At 39.9% G+C, this 19,261-nt stretch overlaps 1 long non-coding RNA gene across 3 annotated transcripts in view; it reads right to left on the reverse strand.

Moving 5' to 3' along the window:
• LOC102132593 (uncharacterized) overlaps positions 1 to 19,261 on the reverse strand; it is a 104,701-nt gene that overhangs the window by 68,875 nt on the left and 16,565 nt on the right. The gene's annotated exons all lie outside the window — the stretch shown is intronic.

Genomic DNA, 19,261 nt, shown 5'->3' on the forward strand with positions numbered 1-19,261 from the left:
TCCAGACTGTCCCAAATTTTATAAAAACATCAGCTTATAGATCTAAGAATTTCAGCAAACATAAAGCAAGGTAAATAAAAAGAAACCCTGTAGTAGAAGATGGTATGACAATACTGATCTTAAAGACACCAAAGAGCAGACAAAAAATATTATAATCATAGTTTTACTAATAAACTCAACAACTTAGATAAAATTGAGATACGGACCAATTCTTTGAAAAGCATAATGTAACAAAAGTCACACAAGCCCTTTAAAAATTGAAAATTTATTCTAAAATGTATATGGAAAAGCAAAGGACCTGAAAAACAAAATGGTCTTGGAAAAGGAAAATTTGGAAAACTCATACTGTCTGATTTCTAGATTTACTGTACAGCTACAACAACAAATACAGCGTAGTATTGGCATAAGGATAGACAATTAAATTAATAGAACAGAATGAGGGAATCTACAAATAAATCTAGATATTTGGATCAATTGATTTTTTAAAAAATCACGCTAGCAATTTAACAGGGTAAGAAAGTTCCTTTCAAGAAATAGAAGGAAAATAGAAATTCTAACACTTTCCTAATCAAACATGAAAATTAATTTAAGATGGATCATGGACGTACATGGAAAAACCAGACTTATTAATCTTCTTTAAGATAAGAAAGAATATTTTCAAGCTCTAGATAGAAAGATTTCTTAGAAACTCTAAAAAAAAACCCAAAAGAAAAAAACTGATAAACTGTACTTTATCGAAATTGAAGACTCTTAGACACACACACACACACACACACACACACTCCTGTTAATAAGATGAAAGGGCAAATCATAGACTTGGAGAAATTATTCACAGGACCTATATCTTACAAAAGACTCATATTAATAATAATAAAATAATCTCTGCAAATTAATGATTTAAAAAATGATGTCAGCTGGGCATGGTGGCTCATGCCTGTAATCCTAGCACTTTGGGAGGCCAAGGTGGACAGATTACCTGAGGTCAGGAGTTTGAGACCAGGCTTACCAACATGGAGAAACCCCATCTTTACTAAAAATACAAAATTAGCCGGGCATGGTGATTCATGCTTGTAATCCCAGCTACTCAGGAGGCTGAGGCAGGAGAATCACTTGAACCCAGGAGGCAGAGGTTGCAGTGAGCCGAGATCGCACCATTGCACTCCAGCTTGGGCGATAAGGGTGAGATTCTGTCTCAAAAAAAAAAAAAAAAAAAAAAAAAAGGTGTAATAAAAATAGGCCAATGACTTCAGTAGACACTTCATAAAAGATACATGAATGGTCAATGAGGTTGTAGAAAAAGCTCACTATTTTTAGTCATTAGGAAAATGCAAATTAAAATCACAATAAAATACCACTACATACCTACTAGAATGGCTAAAATTAAAAAAAAAAAAGAAAGAAAATGCGGGTTAGAATGAGAAACAACGGAAACCTTCATACATGCCATGGAAATGTAATGACAGACTTTGGAAAACTCTTTGGAATTTCTCACAAAGTTAAATGTACATCAGTCCTAGACATTTCTACAAAAAGACTTGTCTAAGAATGGTTATAAAGCTAAATTTAATATCCCTAATCTAGAAACAGCCCAAATGTCTACCAATAGGAGAATGTATAAGCATGTAATATATTAATTCAATGAAATGCTAATTAGCAATAAATGCTATGAAGTACTGATATCCACAGCAACATGAATGAATCTTAAGAACATTGTACTGAATGAAGTAGCTAGACAGAGCACAAACTCCATGATTCATTTATATGAAGTTCCAGGACAGGCAAAACTAATCTACAGTGATTGAAATCAGAACACTGGTTGCCTTTAGGGCAGCGAGGATTACCTGAGAAGAACCATGAGATAACTTTCTAGGATGATTAAAACATCCTTTATTTTTATTGGTATTTTTTAAAGGGGGGTATGTATTTGACACAACTCATTAAACAATACCTTTTAAAATCTGTTTCCCTAAGTATAAATTTATCTCAGTTAAGATAATCCAGTCTGTTTGACTCCAAGGGCCACATTTGTTCTACCATGCTATGCTGAATATCAGGCAAAAGTTAACACCTGGAAATTTTGCTATCCTGAAATGAGGCAGTGCATCGTGGAGAAAAAAAGAATGGACTCTTCTATTAAATGAACATAAGTGAGCAAGCTGTTTATAAACTATAAAAGTGACAAATATGTATAATTATATTTAAATGCTATTATTACAAATTGTTAAGGCAGTATTGCACCCTATGGGCTTTGGAAACCATGACCATTTGTATTCATTATCGATTTCCGCATAAAAGTAATCACAAAACTAAGTGCCTTGAAACACCAAATTTTATTCTTTCATTTTCTGTGATCAGGAGTTTGGGAGTGTAAACAGTCGGGCTGTCTGCCAGGGTTGCAGTCATCTGAAGGCAGGAGGGTCTTCTTCCAAGTTTGCCCCATGGTTGTTGACCTGTCTCAGTCCTTCACTGGATGTCTACAGGAGGCTTTAGCCCTCTCCACAGACTGCCACGAGTCCATGCGACATGGCAGCTGGCTTTCCCCAGAGCAAGTAGCCCAAGAGAAAACACGAAACCACAATGGAAGCTGCAGTGTCTTTTACACACTAATCTTGGCAGTGACATGCCATTACTTCTGCAGTATTGTGCTGGCCACACAGCCCTCCCCTGGTGCAAGTGGCAGGAGAGTGTTCCAGCATCACTATTTCAAGAGAAGCAGGGACCAGCACCATCTTGGGAGACTGGCTGCCACAATAATTTTTTAACCTTGAACCACAGCTCATTAGATGTGTGATCTGGGACAAGTTACTTATTCTCTTGAAGCCTCAATTTCTTAATCTATTAAATGAAATGTAACTATATTTACCCTGAAGGGACTAAGCTGCTAATGTTAGAAAGTTCTTAGAAGAGGATCTAGAATAGTTTTCGTTTTCATTAATGTTATACTGAACCACATATAAATTAGTATAGTTCTAGAGAATGTCTAGTATGACTCTCCTGGCCAGGTAGTCTGCCTAAACACTCTTACAGTCTGCCTGTAAATCTGGCTTTTGAAAATGGCGCCTTCTAATTTAGGCACCTGAATCTAGTAAGTTCAATAATCAACCTACATTTCGTAGCTTTTCCCATCACTGCTATATGTACCTCGTGTGTTTATTATCTTTTTCCTTTTCTTTTCCCATTAGACTGTGAGCTCTGTTAAAGAAACTCTGTGCTTTAATCTTCTTTGAAATTTTCATGGGCACTGTTTGAAGTTCACATTGATTTTCACGTAGGCAGGCCTCAAGCAGTGCTCGCTGGTTACAAACATTTTACAAAGCAGAACACCCAGAAAGTAAAGGTAACTGTCATAAGGTATATCAATCAGTTATTGACCCAAGATTAGTGTATAAGAAACCACCTCCAAACTTAAGTCCATGTAGCAACCACTTATTCTCTTGCTCATGGGTCTGTAGGTCAATTGAGAATGGGTTGATCTTGGCTGGACAGCTCCACTTCAGGGTCAGGGTCAGCTGGGCTGTGTTTCTTGCTGCAAGTTAGACTCAGGTCTATGCCACCTGGGCTTATTCTGGAACCCAGGCTGAGGGGCAGTGTCCGCTCTGAGGAAGCTCCTCTCAGGTAATAGCAAAAATGCAAGAGGGGCAATATAACCACGCAGTGCATGTCAAGTCTTCTTGCTTTGTGAAGGCTACCACCCCATTGGCCAAAGCAGATAACATAGATGAGCCTAAAGTCAGGAGTAGGGAAATGCACACTGTTTCCAGCAGAGGGATCTTTAAAGTTACGTAAGAAAGGGCATGAGCAAAGGATTAAAAATTGCGGCCAACAAATCAACTATGTACTGGCACAAAGTTATTAGAGCTATCTAAGAACTAAGTGTTGCTGAGAATATTTGACTTTCTGGAAATAGTTGAGTATTCTTTTCCTTTTAGGACTGAGAAACACTTGAGAAGTGAGTTAAACCTGAAAATCAACATGAGAGTGCTATGATACAAAGCATAGATTTTAGCAATCCTACTTTCCCCCACATACTGGTTGGGGACCCTGTCACAGGTCTTTTAACTTCTGAGTGTTTTTTTGTCCGAAGTAAAGGCAAGATAAAATCTATGCAGGTTGTGAAAATTAACATAAATTAACATATTACATATTTGTACTAGATGTTCTCAATGTCTGTTTCCCCATCTATCTTGCTGGAGAGGCAGGGAGGGTGGAGGGAGCTTTAATTTTCCAGCAAACTTGGGAGCCCTGGACTCAGTCAGGAAAGGACTCAGCTTTCCTGAAATGAAAAGGAGGTAATGACAGAGACTCTATACCACATTCACCCTCGTGTTGCTTAAAGACAAATGCATAATCAACTGTTATTTATCTCAGGTACTGAAACACTAAGTTATTGCCATAGAGACATAATTATGAGTAATTAAATGGAAGTGTTTTCTAAAATCTTTTTGAATTAAAGTCTAAATATCTACCTTTCCACTCAATTCATATAAGCATAAGTTAAACACTGCAGCACATATCTTGTTTTCCTCCAAATCAAATCAGTGAGCTATTTGTGGCAATCTTGTCAGACGCAAGTGAATGAAATCCTCTCTGGCCTTATTCTGAAGGTATAGCTTCCATTCTTCCTTAGGAGTAGAATCTGGCTTACCAAAGCAATCTGCAGTATAACGTTTTGTTTCTACATCTCTATAATGGTCTGCAAGCAGGTCTGTAGCTTTCAAAAAAGCTCTTCCAACAACATTGGAATAAATCGGGGCTCTCTTTGATAGAGAATCCCAGAGAGGAATCCTTCAAGATTTGAAAGAGACCTGTGAGTTCTCATCACCTCTGTCTCTCTTCCTCACATGCTAGAATCAGTCCCCACCAAGCCAAAGTACATTCTGCACCCAAATCACATTTCAAATCCATCCACACAACCCCATCAGCAGCAACCTGGGTTACAACCATAGCCTCTTTTTTTTTTTTTTTGGAAGCCAGAGTCCTACTCTGTCACCAGACTGGAGTGCAGTGGCATGATCTTGGCTCACTGCAACCTCTGCCTCCCAGATTCACCAGGTTCACCAGGTTCAAGCAATTCTCATGGCTCAGCCTCTCAAGTAGCTGTGATTACAGACATGCACCACAATGCCCAGTTAACTTTTTTGTATTTTTAGTAGAGACAGGGTTTCACCGTGTTGCCCAGGATGGTCTTGAACTCCTGACCTCAAGTGATCTGCCTGCCTCAGCCTCCCAAGGTGCTGGGATTACAGGCATGAGCCATCATGCCCGGCCTATAGCCTCTTAAATGCTCTCCCTGCATCTACTCTCATCCACCAACCCAATTCATTTTCACATTGCAACTACAGTGGTGTTTTACAAACCCAGAACCATATCACATGTCTCTCTGAAAAGAAGGCTGAAAAGCTTCCAATGATTTCTCATTGTAGTTAAGACAAAAACTCAAAATTGTTAAGGGGTCATCAGGCGTTCACTTGGGCCTGCTTGCTCTCCTGCTGGTCTGTATATACCTCAACCTCATCTCTAGTTACTTAACCCCACTGTACTGAACTTTCTCCCAGCTCTTTAATATTCTAGTTCTTTTCTTCTAGGGATCTTTGCATAGTTGTTCCCTTATCCTGAAACACCCTTTCCCCTACTCTTTACATGTCTGTTTCCCTCTTATCATGCATCTCGATTTAAATTTCACCTCCACAAAGTGGTCTTCCTTGATTCCAATAGATCTCATCATTCACTGCTACCACTCCATTCATTTCCTTTAGTATTTACCCTAATTTATTATTGTGAATAGATTTGTGATTTGACTTGTTTGGTGTCTGACTCATTCATTGGATGTGTGCTCTACAATGACAGGAGTAAAATCTGTTTGTTCACCATATCATAACAGTGCACAGTCCAGTGCTTGGCCCTGGAAGATGTCCAATAATTACTTCTTTTTTTTTTTTTTTTGGTGGATCTTAAATACATGGATGGATGAATAAATAAATGCATGAGTAAATGAAGGAGGCTAAGTCATCAATATTTACATAGATATCCAAAATATCTTCAAAATCCCATCAGATGGCTCTTCCTGGGGCATTGCCCGTAGGACTAGGAATCTGCTCTGAAGTCAGGCAGTGTCTCCAGGAGGACAAAGCAAAGCTTGGAAGTAAGAGAGCCTGTGTTCTCCTGGACTTTGATCTGTTTCCAATTTCCCACATGACGCTCAGCAAATTTCAGAATCCTTCTGAACCTTAGCTTCCTTGTAGTTAAAATGAGGGTTTGCAACCAACTCAGGGATGCTTAACTACAAGGGCCATGACCCCTATGGATGTCCATCTTATCTTATTGTAGGATAGTTAGCTTTCAAATTTTAAAATGTTTTTTTTACTCCAAAAAAGGTTAAGAAGCATTGCATTAGGCTAACTTTAAAGTCTCATATGCCTCTGACAATCTGTGTTTCTATAAAAGGAAGGCCCATGTACTGGTCAAGGTTAGATATGGTTGCATGTAACAGAGACCCCAAACAACAATGTCTTAAACAAGATTGAGAACCATTTCTGTTTCTGTTCCCTATAGGTCTGGAGGTGAGCATTTCAAGGCTGGTAGGAATTCCAAGCTGCCAGAGACTCCAGCTGCTTCTGTCTCATTCCTCCACCGTCCCTTGGGCAGGGCTCTTATCTGAGTAGATATTTCACCACATGGATCAACGGATATTCCAGCCAACAGAACAGGGATGGGGAGGGTAAGTAAGGGGAATGGCCTCCATCTTTAAAGACAGAAGTGGAAATATCACATAGCACAGCTGCTAACTTCCTATTGACTACACCTGGGTGAAAGAGTGGAAAATGCAGACACTCTTTTGAGTGGCCATGAGCTCAGCTAAAAATCAGAGATTCTAACATTTTGGAAGACCAGGGTAACAAAGAGTCTTAGCCAAAATCAGGGATTCTATGCAAGTCTTGAGAGGTGTCAGAGCTGCCCACTGTCACAGGAGGTGTGCTAAGTAAAGGGGAGTTTGGCTTATAGGCTGCCTTCTGTAACTACAGAATTTACAGAGCTTGGAACATCTAATAGAATGTATGGTTGCAAGGAAACTTAAGAGTTGTATAATTGAGTCTTTTTGGTCTCCATCAATCTTTCTATAGTATCCATTGTGGGTTTCTTCCTGAATTTATTTATATATAGAATTAATTATTTATTGAGCACCTACATCTAGTATGTACACAGACAGTGTTTTGAACTCTATATAAAGTGTCAGGGGAACCAGCGCCCAATATTTCAACATAGGTTCTTTTCTATTTTCCCTAAGTGTCGGCTCGTCTGAGAAATAAAGAGAAAGAGTACAAAGAGAGAAATTTTACATCTGGTTCTCTGGGAGTGACATCACATATTGGTAGGACCATGATGATGGCCCTGAGACACAAAATCAGCAAGTTTTTATTAGGGATTTTAAAAGGGGAGGGGGTGTACGAACAGGGAGTAGGTCACAAGGATCACATGCTTCAAAGTGCGATAAGATTACAAGGCAAAGGCAAAATTAGAATTACTAATGAAGGTCTATGTCCCACTGTGCATGTATTGTCTTGATAAACATCTTAACAGGTAACAGGGTTCAAAAGCAGAGAACCAGTCTGACTAGAATCTACCAGGCTGGAATTTCCCAATCCTAGTAAGCCTGAGGGTACTGAAGGAGACCAGGGCGTATTTCAGTCCTTATCTCAACTGCGTAAGACAGACACTCCCAGAGTGGCCATCTATAGACCTCCCCACAGGAATGCATTCCTTCCCCAGGGTTATTCCTTGCTGGGAAAAGAATTCAGTGATATTTCTCCTACTTGCATATCCATTTATAGGCTTTCTGCAAGAAGAAAAATATGGCTCTATTCTGCCTGACCCCAAAGGCAGTGAGACCTTATGGTTTTCTTCCCTTGTTCCCTGAAAATCGCTGTTATTCTGTTCTTTTTTAAGGTGCACTGATTTCATATTGTTCAAACACACATGTTTTACAATCAATTTGTGCAATAGTGGTCCTGAGGTAATGTACATTCTCAGCTTATGAAGATAACATGATTAAGAGATTAAAGTAAAGACAGGCATAAAAAATTATAAGAGTGTTATTAGGGAAGTGATAAATGTCCATGAAATCTTCACAATTTATGTTTAGAGATTGCAGTGAGACCACTGTTGGAGGCCAGTGTGCATACTGGGGCAGAGGAAATGAAGGTGGCTGGTCATGAAGACCACCACTCAAATATACTTCCTCAAATGCCACAGTCCCTTCTCAGCCCCCCATTAGGTATAATGCTAATAGCTCATGCCTTTCTTATATGGTGCCTATTACCATTTCTAACCACACAATTGAGAAGTAGTGCATGGAGATTAAGAGTGCAGGCCCACTTTCCGGGCACAGATTTGGCCCTGACACTTCTAGCTGTGTGACCTTGGGCAAGTCACTTAAACTCTCTATAAGGTAGTTTTCTCATGTAGAACATGAAAATAAAAGTGTCTATTTCATAGACTTGTTGGAAGGCCTAAATGAAAAATATCACTTAAAGTGATTAGAATAGTGTCTTGATCATTAGTGGTTAGTAAATGTTAGATATTATTAGGTAGATCGATAGATAATAGACAGATAGATTATATTTAGATATAAAGAGACAGATGATAGATGACTAATCTGTGAGATTCGTTGATTAAGGTATATCTACCATACTACAATGTAAGAAAGGGCAAGAACACATCTTACTATTATGGAGGCAGCCTAGCAAAGTGTCTGGAATGGAGAAGGTGCTTAATAAATGTAGACTGAAAGCTACATTTACTGAATGCAAAGATGTGGCTGCAGAGGTAGGAGGAGCCAGATGACATGGGATCTTGTAAGCTGTCCTAAGAAGCCTGAACTTTTCCCTGAGAGTTGGTCCAGGTTCCTGAAGGAACATGAAATGATCTGATTTGCAGTAGCACAGATACTGGACTGGAGAGTCACAGGTGGGGAGGCCCAGAGACCAGCCACTCCAGTTGAGTGAATAATCCAGGCCCTAGCCGATGAGAGTCTGGATTGAGGAAGAGGCAGCACGGAAGGAAAGAAAAGAGTTTTATATTCTCTGACTTTATACAAGTTGTCTCACTCAATCTTAGTTTCCTTGTTGGGAGAGCAGAGCTGAGAACACTATACTCACAGGGTTTCTGTGGGGAATATATAAAATATAGGAAGAGGGATTCACATACACTTGGTGCAGTAGATAATCAGCATGTTACTCCACTTCCCTTACCATTCTCAATCAATAAACACATCCCTCCCCCCAAACACACAGGGTTAACTTTCTTTTCATTGGTCAATAATCAAGAAAATAGAACTTAATCTTCTAATCAGATACTCTTAAGAATGAAACAAACCTTTAAGGTCAATTAGTCCTACTTGGAGATGTTTAGAAATGGAAGAGATCCTAGATCATAATTTCTCCACATACAGATAGACACAAAGGATCAGAAAAGAAAGGTGACTTTCCCAACATTGCACTACTTATAGGCATTAGAACTGGTTGGATTTATACCCAACTGTTGATTCCACAACCACCATTTCTTCCAGCTTGTCTGAAAGGTTGATCAATATGTGATGTGATGTGATTGTTAACATCCAGAAGTATTTATTAACTATGTTCACAAACACCAATGTCAGTTAGCTTAAGGTAAAAAAGAAGCCCTGGAACAATAATATCTATGATTAATAACACAAAAAGTGTGTTCCAGGGATCCAGATACTTTCTTTGTTTACATCTTTCATTTCATCTTCATTACTATTCCTATTTTACAGATTTAAAAAAACAAGTCTCAGAGAAGTATATAATTGCTCCTAAGTGATATAATTAGAACTCAAACACGTTAATACATTAAACAAGCTGCATTAAGTAGCTTGTATGGGAGCATTTATTGTTTGCTAAATACTCTGCTAGATATTAGATCAGTCCAACTCCAAACCGAGCTCTGTCTTTATTCCAAATCAGTGCTCACTCAAGCAAAGGCCCAGTGGAAAACACCAGGTATTACACTCCTGGGTTAATTTTTTCTCTAGGATTCTGATTTTTCTGTATTATTATTTTCAACTACATTTTCATTGTTTTCAACTATATTTTAAGTATGTTTATTTCCTTCCTCTAACATGTCAAATTAAGTCTGTTTAATCCAATGGATGCTTAATTGAGTCATAACTATGTAAACACAATATAATAGAATAGATTTTATGTAAATGTCAAATAAAACAGAATCTTTGCCCAGAAGGAGCTGACAGTTTCACAGTTTTATACTAAGCAGTATAAGGATCCAAAAGAGGTACTAGATTGCAGGGTGGAGGGAGGAGAACAAGATATTTAATGAAGGCCTATCTTGTACCAGATACTGTTGATTGGTGCTTCCCATACATTTTCATGTAAACCCTCATAAGAGTTACTTCTGGTGGAAAACAGAAGAACATTGAGGACTCAGAGAGGCTGACTAACCTACCCAAGTTCACACTGCAAGTGCTAGTGAGTGGCAGAGGAGGGGTTCTGCCCCCAGCCTGACCCCCAAACCTATACCCTATTCATTAGGTCACACTATCCCCAGGAAGCAACCAAATAGTGGAAGAGGAGGAAACCATAATTCTGAGTGGGAAGCCGTATCTCCTTTAACTGGTTTTTTACTCCCATGTTTAAAATCTAGGCATAAAATGTTAAAATGGGAAGGGGATTTTGAGATTATTTGGTTCTAAGAAGGTAAGTAGGTATGTGTGCATGGCCAGTGGAGAAAGGTAATTCCAACCTAACAACTAACTAATCTTACCTTCCAATTTATGAGATGAGCAGTCCAGAGCTCAGAGAGGTAATGTTTTTGCATATGTTGAAGACCATGAATTAATCCCAGGCACATCGATTTCTGTCCCATCCCCACAGCTGTTGATGCAGTGTGACTTGCTGGCATAAGGATGACCCTGTTTAAGTTCAGGTGGCTAGAAACGAGGAAGGATAGGAATGGCTGAAGTATAAAAAAAGCCTTGGAGAAAATAGTTGAGATGGATCTGCACTTCCAGAACCAGATGAAATATTCAGAATGGAGACATATCCAGAGGTTAGAAGAGGATGGTCAAAAAATAGACAGACAAGAAGACCCAGGTACTGGCAACAAAGAGGGCAGTCCTAAGACCTTGGAAACAGCCAAAAGTAGTGAGACAAAACCAGGAGAAGAAGTGGGGCTTGAAATCAATAATGAGGCCATCTCACAGGAGGCAGATCAGTCCCAGAGCTAAGAGGAAAACAAACATTAACTGGACACCATACTGGTTATTTTTGGATGCACTAATTTATTTAATTTTCACAAATGCATTGTGGGCTAGGTATTCTAACCACTGATACGTATATGGAGAAACTGAGGCTCAGAAATGTAAATAACTCATCACACAAGTGAAACAGAAACCCTGATCTTTTATTTCTAGCAAGTTGATCTTTTCTCTAGCCTAAAAATTCTCAATTCTGGGTGATGTTTTCCCTCCCAGGTGTGTTTAGCAATCTTTGGAGATATTTTGCAACTGATGTTTCTACTGGCATATTGTAGGTAGAAGCCAGGGATGCTGCTAAACATCCTGCAAAGCACAGGGCATCCCCCACTAACAGAGAATCAGCCAGCCCCAAATGCCAACCATGTTGTGGTTGAGAAGCCTTGGTCTACACTGCTAGTGTCAAAAACAATATATTTTGAAGCAAGTGCTTTGCATTTGACAGTATGCATTCACTCTCTAGTCACACATGTATTGAATGCTACTACTTCTAGGCACTGTTTTAGACTCTGGTAATACAGAATTGAACCATTCAAATTTTATCACCTTGGAATTGATATTCTAATGAATATACCATCAATAAATACATCAGCCAATAATAATGTCAGCAGGTAGGTAGGCAGTATACAAGCCATAGAACTGAAGGAGCTTATCTAAGGACAGTGGCAAGCACATCCTAATGGAGGAAGAGAAAGAACAGAGTTCTGAGCCCTTAACATTCAGAGATTAGAAAAAGGAATAGCATCCAGCTATGGGGCTGGAGAGGAGCAGCCACGGAATAAGAGGAGAACCAAGAGGTGAGTTTCAAAAAAACCCAGTGAAACGAGTGTTTCCAAATGAAGAGAGCAATCTCTGAGTCAGGAGATGTGGATGCAAATTCTGGCCTCACCACTCCCCTCCAGGGAAATGGATCACTAGCTTCCAGGAACTCAGTTTATCTCCCAGTGGCTTAATTTGTTCTTGTAAAAATAGGACTCCTGAAGTTTGCTGTGAGAATAAAATCAGTGAATGAATATGGAATATCTTTGTAAATTGTTTTATGAATAAAAGAGATCATCATTATACCCTTCAGAAAGCCTGTGTGTCCAGACTTTGGTTTCATGGTTTGTTTGTTTTACTGAAACCATAACGAAGTGAAGCTATTGATGGGAACAAAGGGGGACGTTTTCTGATATGGCATAGCTTACAATGCGCATCGGAAACAACCTGATAAAGGAGTGCAGGGGCGAATTTTTTTCAAATTTGTTAAGAATGCGTTGGCTAAATATTTTTGTGTAATTTATTTTTAATAAGTTTGCTTCATAAGCCATTTGCTTGGCATTAGAGTAGAGCCAGTGCAATCTATAATCACACTCCATTGTTATACAGTGAGAGTATTCGAAGGTATTTCCTCAAAGAATATTTTGGGCTTTGGAAAAGGGAAAATAAAGAAATAAGTGCTGGGTGCGCAGCCAAAAATACTTGCTAAGGTGATAACTTGGCCTTTAAATCTGGAGCAACCTTAAATAGAGATCCTCAGTTTTTAAAAATAACAAATGTTTATATTGCATTACCATGCACCAGACACTGTTGTAAGTACTTTACACAAAAAAATGCATTTAATCTTCACAACAGCTTTATGAGGTAGGTACCACTGTGATCATTTTACAGATCAGAAAACTGAAACTAACAGAGGTCACTTTGCTACTAAAGGGCAGAGCTGGGCATGCACCCAGAGCATCCAGAGTCTGTGCTTGTAACCACACTTCCACATCCCTTCTACGGTGGAGATGAGCTAACAAACACAGAGATGCATAGGGACTTAGCCAGGCTTTCTCACTAGTTAGTGATGGAGCAAGGGCAAGTTTGCAGTTTCTTTGTCTCATTAGTCAAGATGATCAAATAGTCACTTTCTTGGCAAATGAAGATTCTAGGATTTTTAAGGAGATGTATGAAGACAAGAGTGAATAGTGAGAAAGAGGAGGAGGGCAACTGAACAGTCACTACTCATAACTACTGGAAGTTGCAAAATACTGTCCCAACAAGGCCTGACTGATGCTCTTCTGCCTGCTTCATCCCAAGGCCACCAGCTCTGGTGGGCAAAACAGCCCGGATGGCCTATGCTTTGGGGATATCGTCAGTATGGTTTTGATGTTTTCAAAGTCTAAGCACCCATGAGAAGCAAAAGTCTCTGCCTGTGGCAATTCTGCAGCATTAGAATTCCTCAAGTACAGCTTCTCTGGCCATCCTGGGGACATCAGTGACCAAATCAAACAGCCAGATAAGTGTAACTCCCTCTGGAATCCATACAGGCTACAAAAGAATTAACAAGGCCGAATTAAGGGTTGTCAGAACTTGGGAAAGTCAAGCTATTTTCTACCCAGGAGCAATCACTTAAGATCATAGAAATCTGGACAAATAACTAGAAAGCACATCTCAGGGAGCAATTTCAGACCAGGGAGAAATACAGAATGATTGTCCGGCTAAGCTGTGTCCATCCCGATTACCTCCAATCCTATTGTTGGCAGGTCTCTGTGGAACCGTCTACTCAATATCATCTCACCACAAGGCACTACCCTGGATCTGCCTGAGGAGTTAATCCTCTTTCCTTTCTCTGCTTCCTCACTCCTCCCATTCTGTCCAGAACTTCCAGACAAATCCTTCCAAGAGCCACATACTTCATTTCTGATCAATTCTGGTTTATTATAAACAAAGAGGGATATATATATATTTATATTATATATATTATTATATGTATTATATAATGTATTATATATTATAAACAAAGAGGAAGATATATGTATTATTCTTGCACATATATATTTATTTATCCTTAGCATATATGTATACTAAGGCTGACGGGAAAACACAGAAAAGGATAGAATTGTATCTGTATCTTTGACATTGAAAACCTGTTTTTCCTGATTGATCTTGGAGCTTACATTTTTCACTAATCAAGGAGAGAGGGCTTTTTAATACATGTCTCTTTGTGTTTAACAATAGAACAAAGAATATCAGCAGACTCCTTTGCTTAATAAAACAAAACAATTTTTTTCCCTATCATTGAACATTTATCAAAATACACAGATGGATGGATGGTGAGTGTAGGGATATACGCAATGGAGCTTGAGGTCTACAGAGGCATTGAAGTCTGTTACTGAGTCAGAGAAAACAGTATTAGAATATCACTAAACTACAGTTATTTTTAGATATCTTGAGTGTCTGCTATGTGCCAGGGATGGTGTCTGAGGCTTTACAGGACTCTTAATAACCCCTACAAGCTGGTACTATTATTGTACTCTCTTATCAATAAGAAAATATAAACTCAAAGATTGAGTAACACCAAAATTACAAAGCAAGTAAGTGGCAGAGCCAGAATTTAATCTTAGTTTATACCCACCCCACCTCTCCCAGCACAGGCTCTTATCCATAGTCCTACTGTCTTCTACTAAATGATAATAGGTATTTATTTTGCTGAAATACAATAGATCTCATCCATTATGTAATCAGAGCCCTTGGTTTAATGGGGAAAAAAACCATGAAACTCACACTCACGAAACCTTATATTCATATCCCAGCTGTGACATTGATAAGGTTCAGGACCATGGACAAGCCATACCTTTTTGAGATTTGATTCTTCATGAAGTGAAGAAATGGAACTGCAGGTGCTGGGAAAATTGACTAGCCATAAGTAGAAAGCAGAAACTGGATCCTTTCCTTACTCCTTACATGAAAATTAATTCAAGATGGATTAGAGACTTAAATGTTAGACCTAATATCATAAAAACCCTAGAAGAAAACCCAGGTAATACCATTCAGGACATAGGCATGGGCAAGGACTTCATGTCTAAAACGCTAAAAGCAACGGCAACAAAAGCCAAAATTGACAAATGGGATTTAATTAAACTAAAGAGCTTCTGCACAGCAAAAGAAACTACCATCAGAGTGAACAGGCAACCTACAGAATGGGAGAAAATTTTTGCAATCTGCTCATCTGACAAAGGGCTAATATCCAGAACCTACAAAAACTTAAACAAATTTACAAGAAAAAAACAAACAACCCCATCAAAAAGTAGGCAAAGGATATGAACAGACATTTCTCAAAAGAAGACATGCATACAGCCAACAGATATATGAAAAAATGCTCGACATCACTGGCCATCAGAGAAATGCAAATCAAAACCACAATGAGATACCATCTCACACCAGTTAGAATGGCGATCATTAAAAAGTCAGGAAACAACAGGTGCTGGAGAGGATGTGGAGAAATAGGAGCACTTTTACACTGTTGGTGGGATTGTAAACTAGTTCAACCATTATGGAAAACAGTATGGTGATTCCTCAAGGATCTAGAACTAGAAGTATCATATGACCCAGCCATCCCATTACTGGGTATATACCCAAAGGATTATAAATCATGCTGCTATAAAGACACATGCACACGTATGTTCATTGCGGCACTATTCACAATAGCAAAGACTTGGAATCGACCCAAATGTCCATCAATGACAGACTGGATTAAGAAAATGTGGCACATATCCACCATGGAATACTATGCAGCCATAAAAAGGATGAGTTTGTGTCCTTTGTAGGGACATGGATGCAGCTGGAAACCATCATTCTCAGCAAACTATCGCAAGAACAGAAAACCAAACACTGCATATTCTCACTCATAGGTGGGAACTGAACAATGAGATCACTTGGACTCGGGAAGGGGAACATCACACACTGGGGCCTATTATGGGGAGGGGGGAGGGGAGAGGGATTGCATTAGGAGTTATACCTGATGTAAATGACGAGTTGATGGGTGCTGACGAGTTGATGGGTGCAGCACACCAACAAGGCACAAGTATACATATGTAACAAACCTGCACGTTATGCACATGTACCTTAGAACTTAAAGTATAATAATAAAAATAAAAATAATAATAAAAAAATGGAACTGCAATCTCTCTAAGATTTATAAACATCTGTACTGAATCAGATCTCATGCACCACTTCCACTGTCCTTGGCTACATGCCTCTTGGGCTATACTGTAGTTCCCAGGGTCAACTGGTTACTGAGAGCACAGACCCCTACCTCTGCTTTGGCCATTCCCACACAGCCAGTCGGATCAGTTGCACTCATGGGGTTCTGGTTCTGGTTCCTTCCATCATTTCTACACTGGATGAAATGACACCATCCCTTAGGATGAGGGATCTGTCATTTTGAACAGCCACTAAAGAAGTCAGGCCCTACAACTCAGAAGGGTGGGTTAGTTAGCTTCTAGGGCTTTCGTCCAGTAATGGGGTCGGGAGGCATATTTGTGAGTTATACAGTCATCCAGAGAATGAGAAATCCTCGCTTCTTTGCATCTAGGAGCTTTCAGTCTAGTAAGACATTATTAAAGTAGAACTTACCAAAAGCCATGATGAATATAGCCTTATATTAAACTTGAATAAGTTGTGCTAATATGTTTTATATTTTCTGGGACAGTTTTTTAAATTATCCATTCACTGGTACTGTGGGAATTCTAACCCAGTAGGAGGTTGTTGAATTGGACCCTATTAACTCCAATAGGGATGGCACCAGGTTCAGGAGGGTGAAGAAGAGACCTAGAGTTAGCATATAGACAGGGTTTTACTAGTAGGAAACAGACATGCAAAGAAGTCCAGCTGTGGTCAGCTGGGCAGGAGAACCACACCTGCCTACAAAAAACATGCAGTTTATATAGCATTTTCACTTAGCAACTTTCCCTAACGACCTCCACCTGGCAACCTTCATTTAACCCAAAACAAAGGGACTCAATCCCCTGTACTGCCCAGGTTCCATGGGAGGGGCCAGGGGTTCAGATGTTCCTCATAGATAAACATTGGGTATATGAGTTGGCCACTCCTGGATTGCCTAGCTCAGAACTCCAAACACACATTCAGTTGCATCTGCCATACAGGGTCGTTCTCATGGTTTGTTTGTTTGTTTGCTCAAGTAAAGTTATTGCTGTCAAGTCCATCTACCATACAGAGGTAAAAGACAGGGGAAGTATAGCTAATAAACTATCCGTGTATCCTCCTTGCAATAAGCTGCTCCACAGTGGGACTTCTACAAAGCCCATTGTATTAGTTCACTTTACACTGCTATAAAGAAATACTTGAGACTGGATATTTTATAAGAGAAAGAGGCTTAATTGACTCACAGTTATGCATGGCTGAGGAGGCCTCATGAAACTTACAATCATGGCAGAAGCAAAGGAGAAGCAAGCATGTCTTATGTGGTGGCAGGCAAGAGAGAAGAACGAAGGAGGAACTTCCAGACTCTTATAAAACCATCAGTCTCATGAGAACTCACTGACTACCATGAGAACAGCCTGAGGGAAACCACCCCCATGATCCAATTACCTCCCTCCCTCGACACATGGGAATTACAGTCCAAGATGAGATTTGGGTGGAAAAACAGAGCCAAACCATATCATTTCAAAACTAATCATGCATTCTCAACAGTCCCACAAAGTCTCAACTCATTTGAGCATTAACTCTAAAGTCCACAGTCCAAAGTCTCATCTGAGACAAGGCAAGTCCCTTCCACCTAGGAGCCTGTAAAATTAAAAGCAAGTTGGTTACTTCCAAGATACAATGGGGGTACAGGCATTGGATAAATGCTCCTATTCAAAACAGGATAAATTAGTTCAAAACAAAGGGTCCCATGCAAGCCCAAAATCCAGCAGGGCCATCATTAAATATTAAAGCTCTGAAATGATCTTCTTTGACTCCATGTCTCACATCCAGGGCATGCTGATGCAAGTGGTGGGCTCCCACAACCCTGGGCAGCTCTTTCTCAGGCTGACATTGAGTGCCTGTGACTTTTCCAGGCACACAGTGTAAACCGTCAGTGGATCTACCATTCTGAGTTCTGGAAGACAGTGACCCTCTTCTCACAGCTCCACTAGGCAGTGTCCCAGTGGGGACTCTATGTGGGGGTTACAACCCCACATTTCCTGTCGGCATTGCCCTAGTAGAGATTCACCATGTGAGCTCTGCCCCTGCAGCAGACTTCTGCCTGGACAACTAGGCATTTCCATACATGTTCTGAAATCTAGGCAGAGGCTCCCAAAGCTCAGCTCTTGTCTCCTGTGCATCCACAGGCCCAACATCACTTGCAGGCTGCTAAGACTTGGAGCTTACACCCTCTGAAGCAATGGCCTGTGCTGTACCGTGGCCCCTTTAAGCCATGGCTGGAGGTGGAGCATATGGGATGCAGGGCAACAAGTTCTGAGACTGCACAGAGCAGAGGGGGCCCTGGGCCTGGCCCACAAAATCATTTGTCTCTCCTAGGCCTCCAGACCTGTGATGAGAGGGGCTGCTGTGAAGATCTCTGATGTGCCCTGGGGATATTTTCCCCATTTTCCCCACTGTCTTGGTGGCTACCATTAGGCTCCTCATTACTTATGCAAATTTCTGCAGTCAGCCTGAATTTCTTTTTGGAAAACGGTTTTTTCTTTTGTACCACATGGTCAGGCTGTAATTTTTCCAAACTTTTATGCTCTGCTTCAACTTTAAACAAAAGTTCCGATTTCAGATAATCTCTATCATGCTCAAAGTTCCACAGATCTCCAGGGCAGGGGCAAAATGCCACTAGTCTCTTTACTAAATCATAGCAAAAGTTACCTTTAATCTAGTTCCCAAAAGGTTCTTTGTCTCCATCTGAGGCCACCTCAGCCTGGACTTCATTGTCCTTGTCCCCATCGGCATTTCGGTCAAAACCATTGAACAAGTCTCTAGGAAGTTCCAAACTTTCCCACATTTTCCTTTATTCTTCTGAGCCCTCCAAATGGTTCCAACCTCTGCCATTACCCAGTTCTAAACTCACTTCCACATTTTTATATTTTTTATAGCAACATCCCACTCTCAATACCAATTTAATGTATTAGTTTGTTTTCACGTTGCAGTAAAGAAATACATGAGACTGAGTAATTTATAAAGAAAAAAGGTTTAATTGACTCACAGTTCTGCATGGCTGAGGAG

This window comes from Macaca fascicularis, chromosome 8 (genome assembly GCF_037993035.2).
Source record: "Macaca fascicularis isolate 582-1 chromosome 8, T2T-MFA8v1.1".
NCBI lineage: Eukaryota > Metazoa > Chordata > Mammalia > Primates > Cercopithecidae > Macaca > Macaca fascicularis.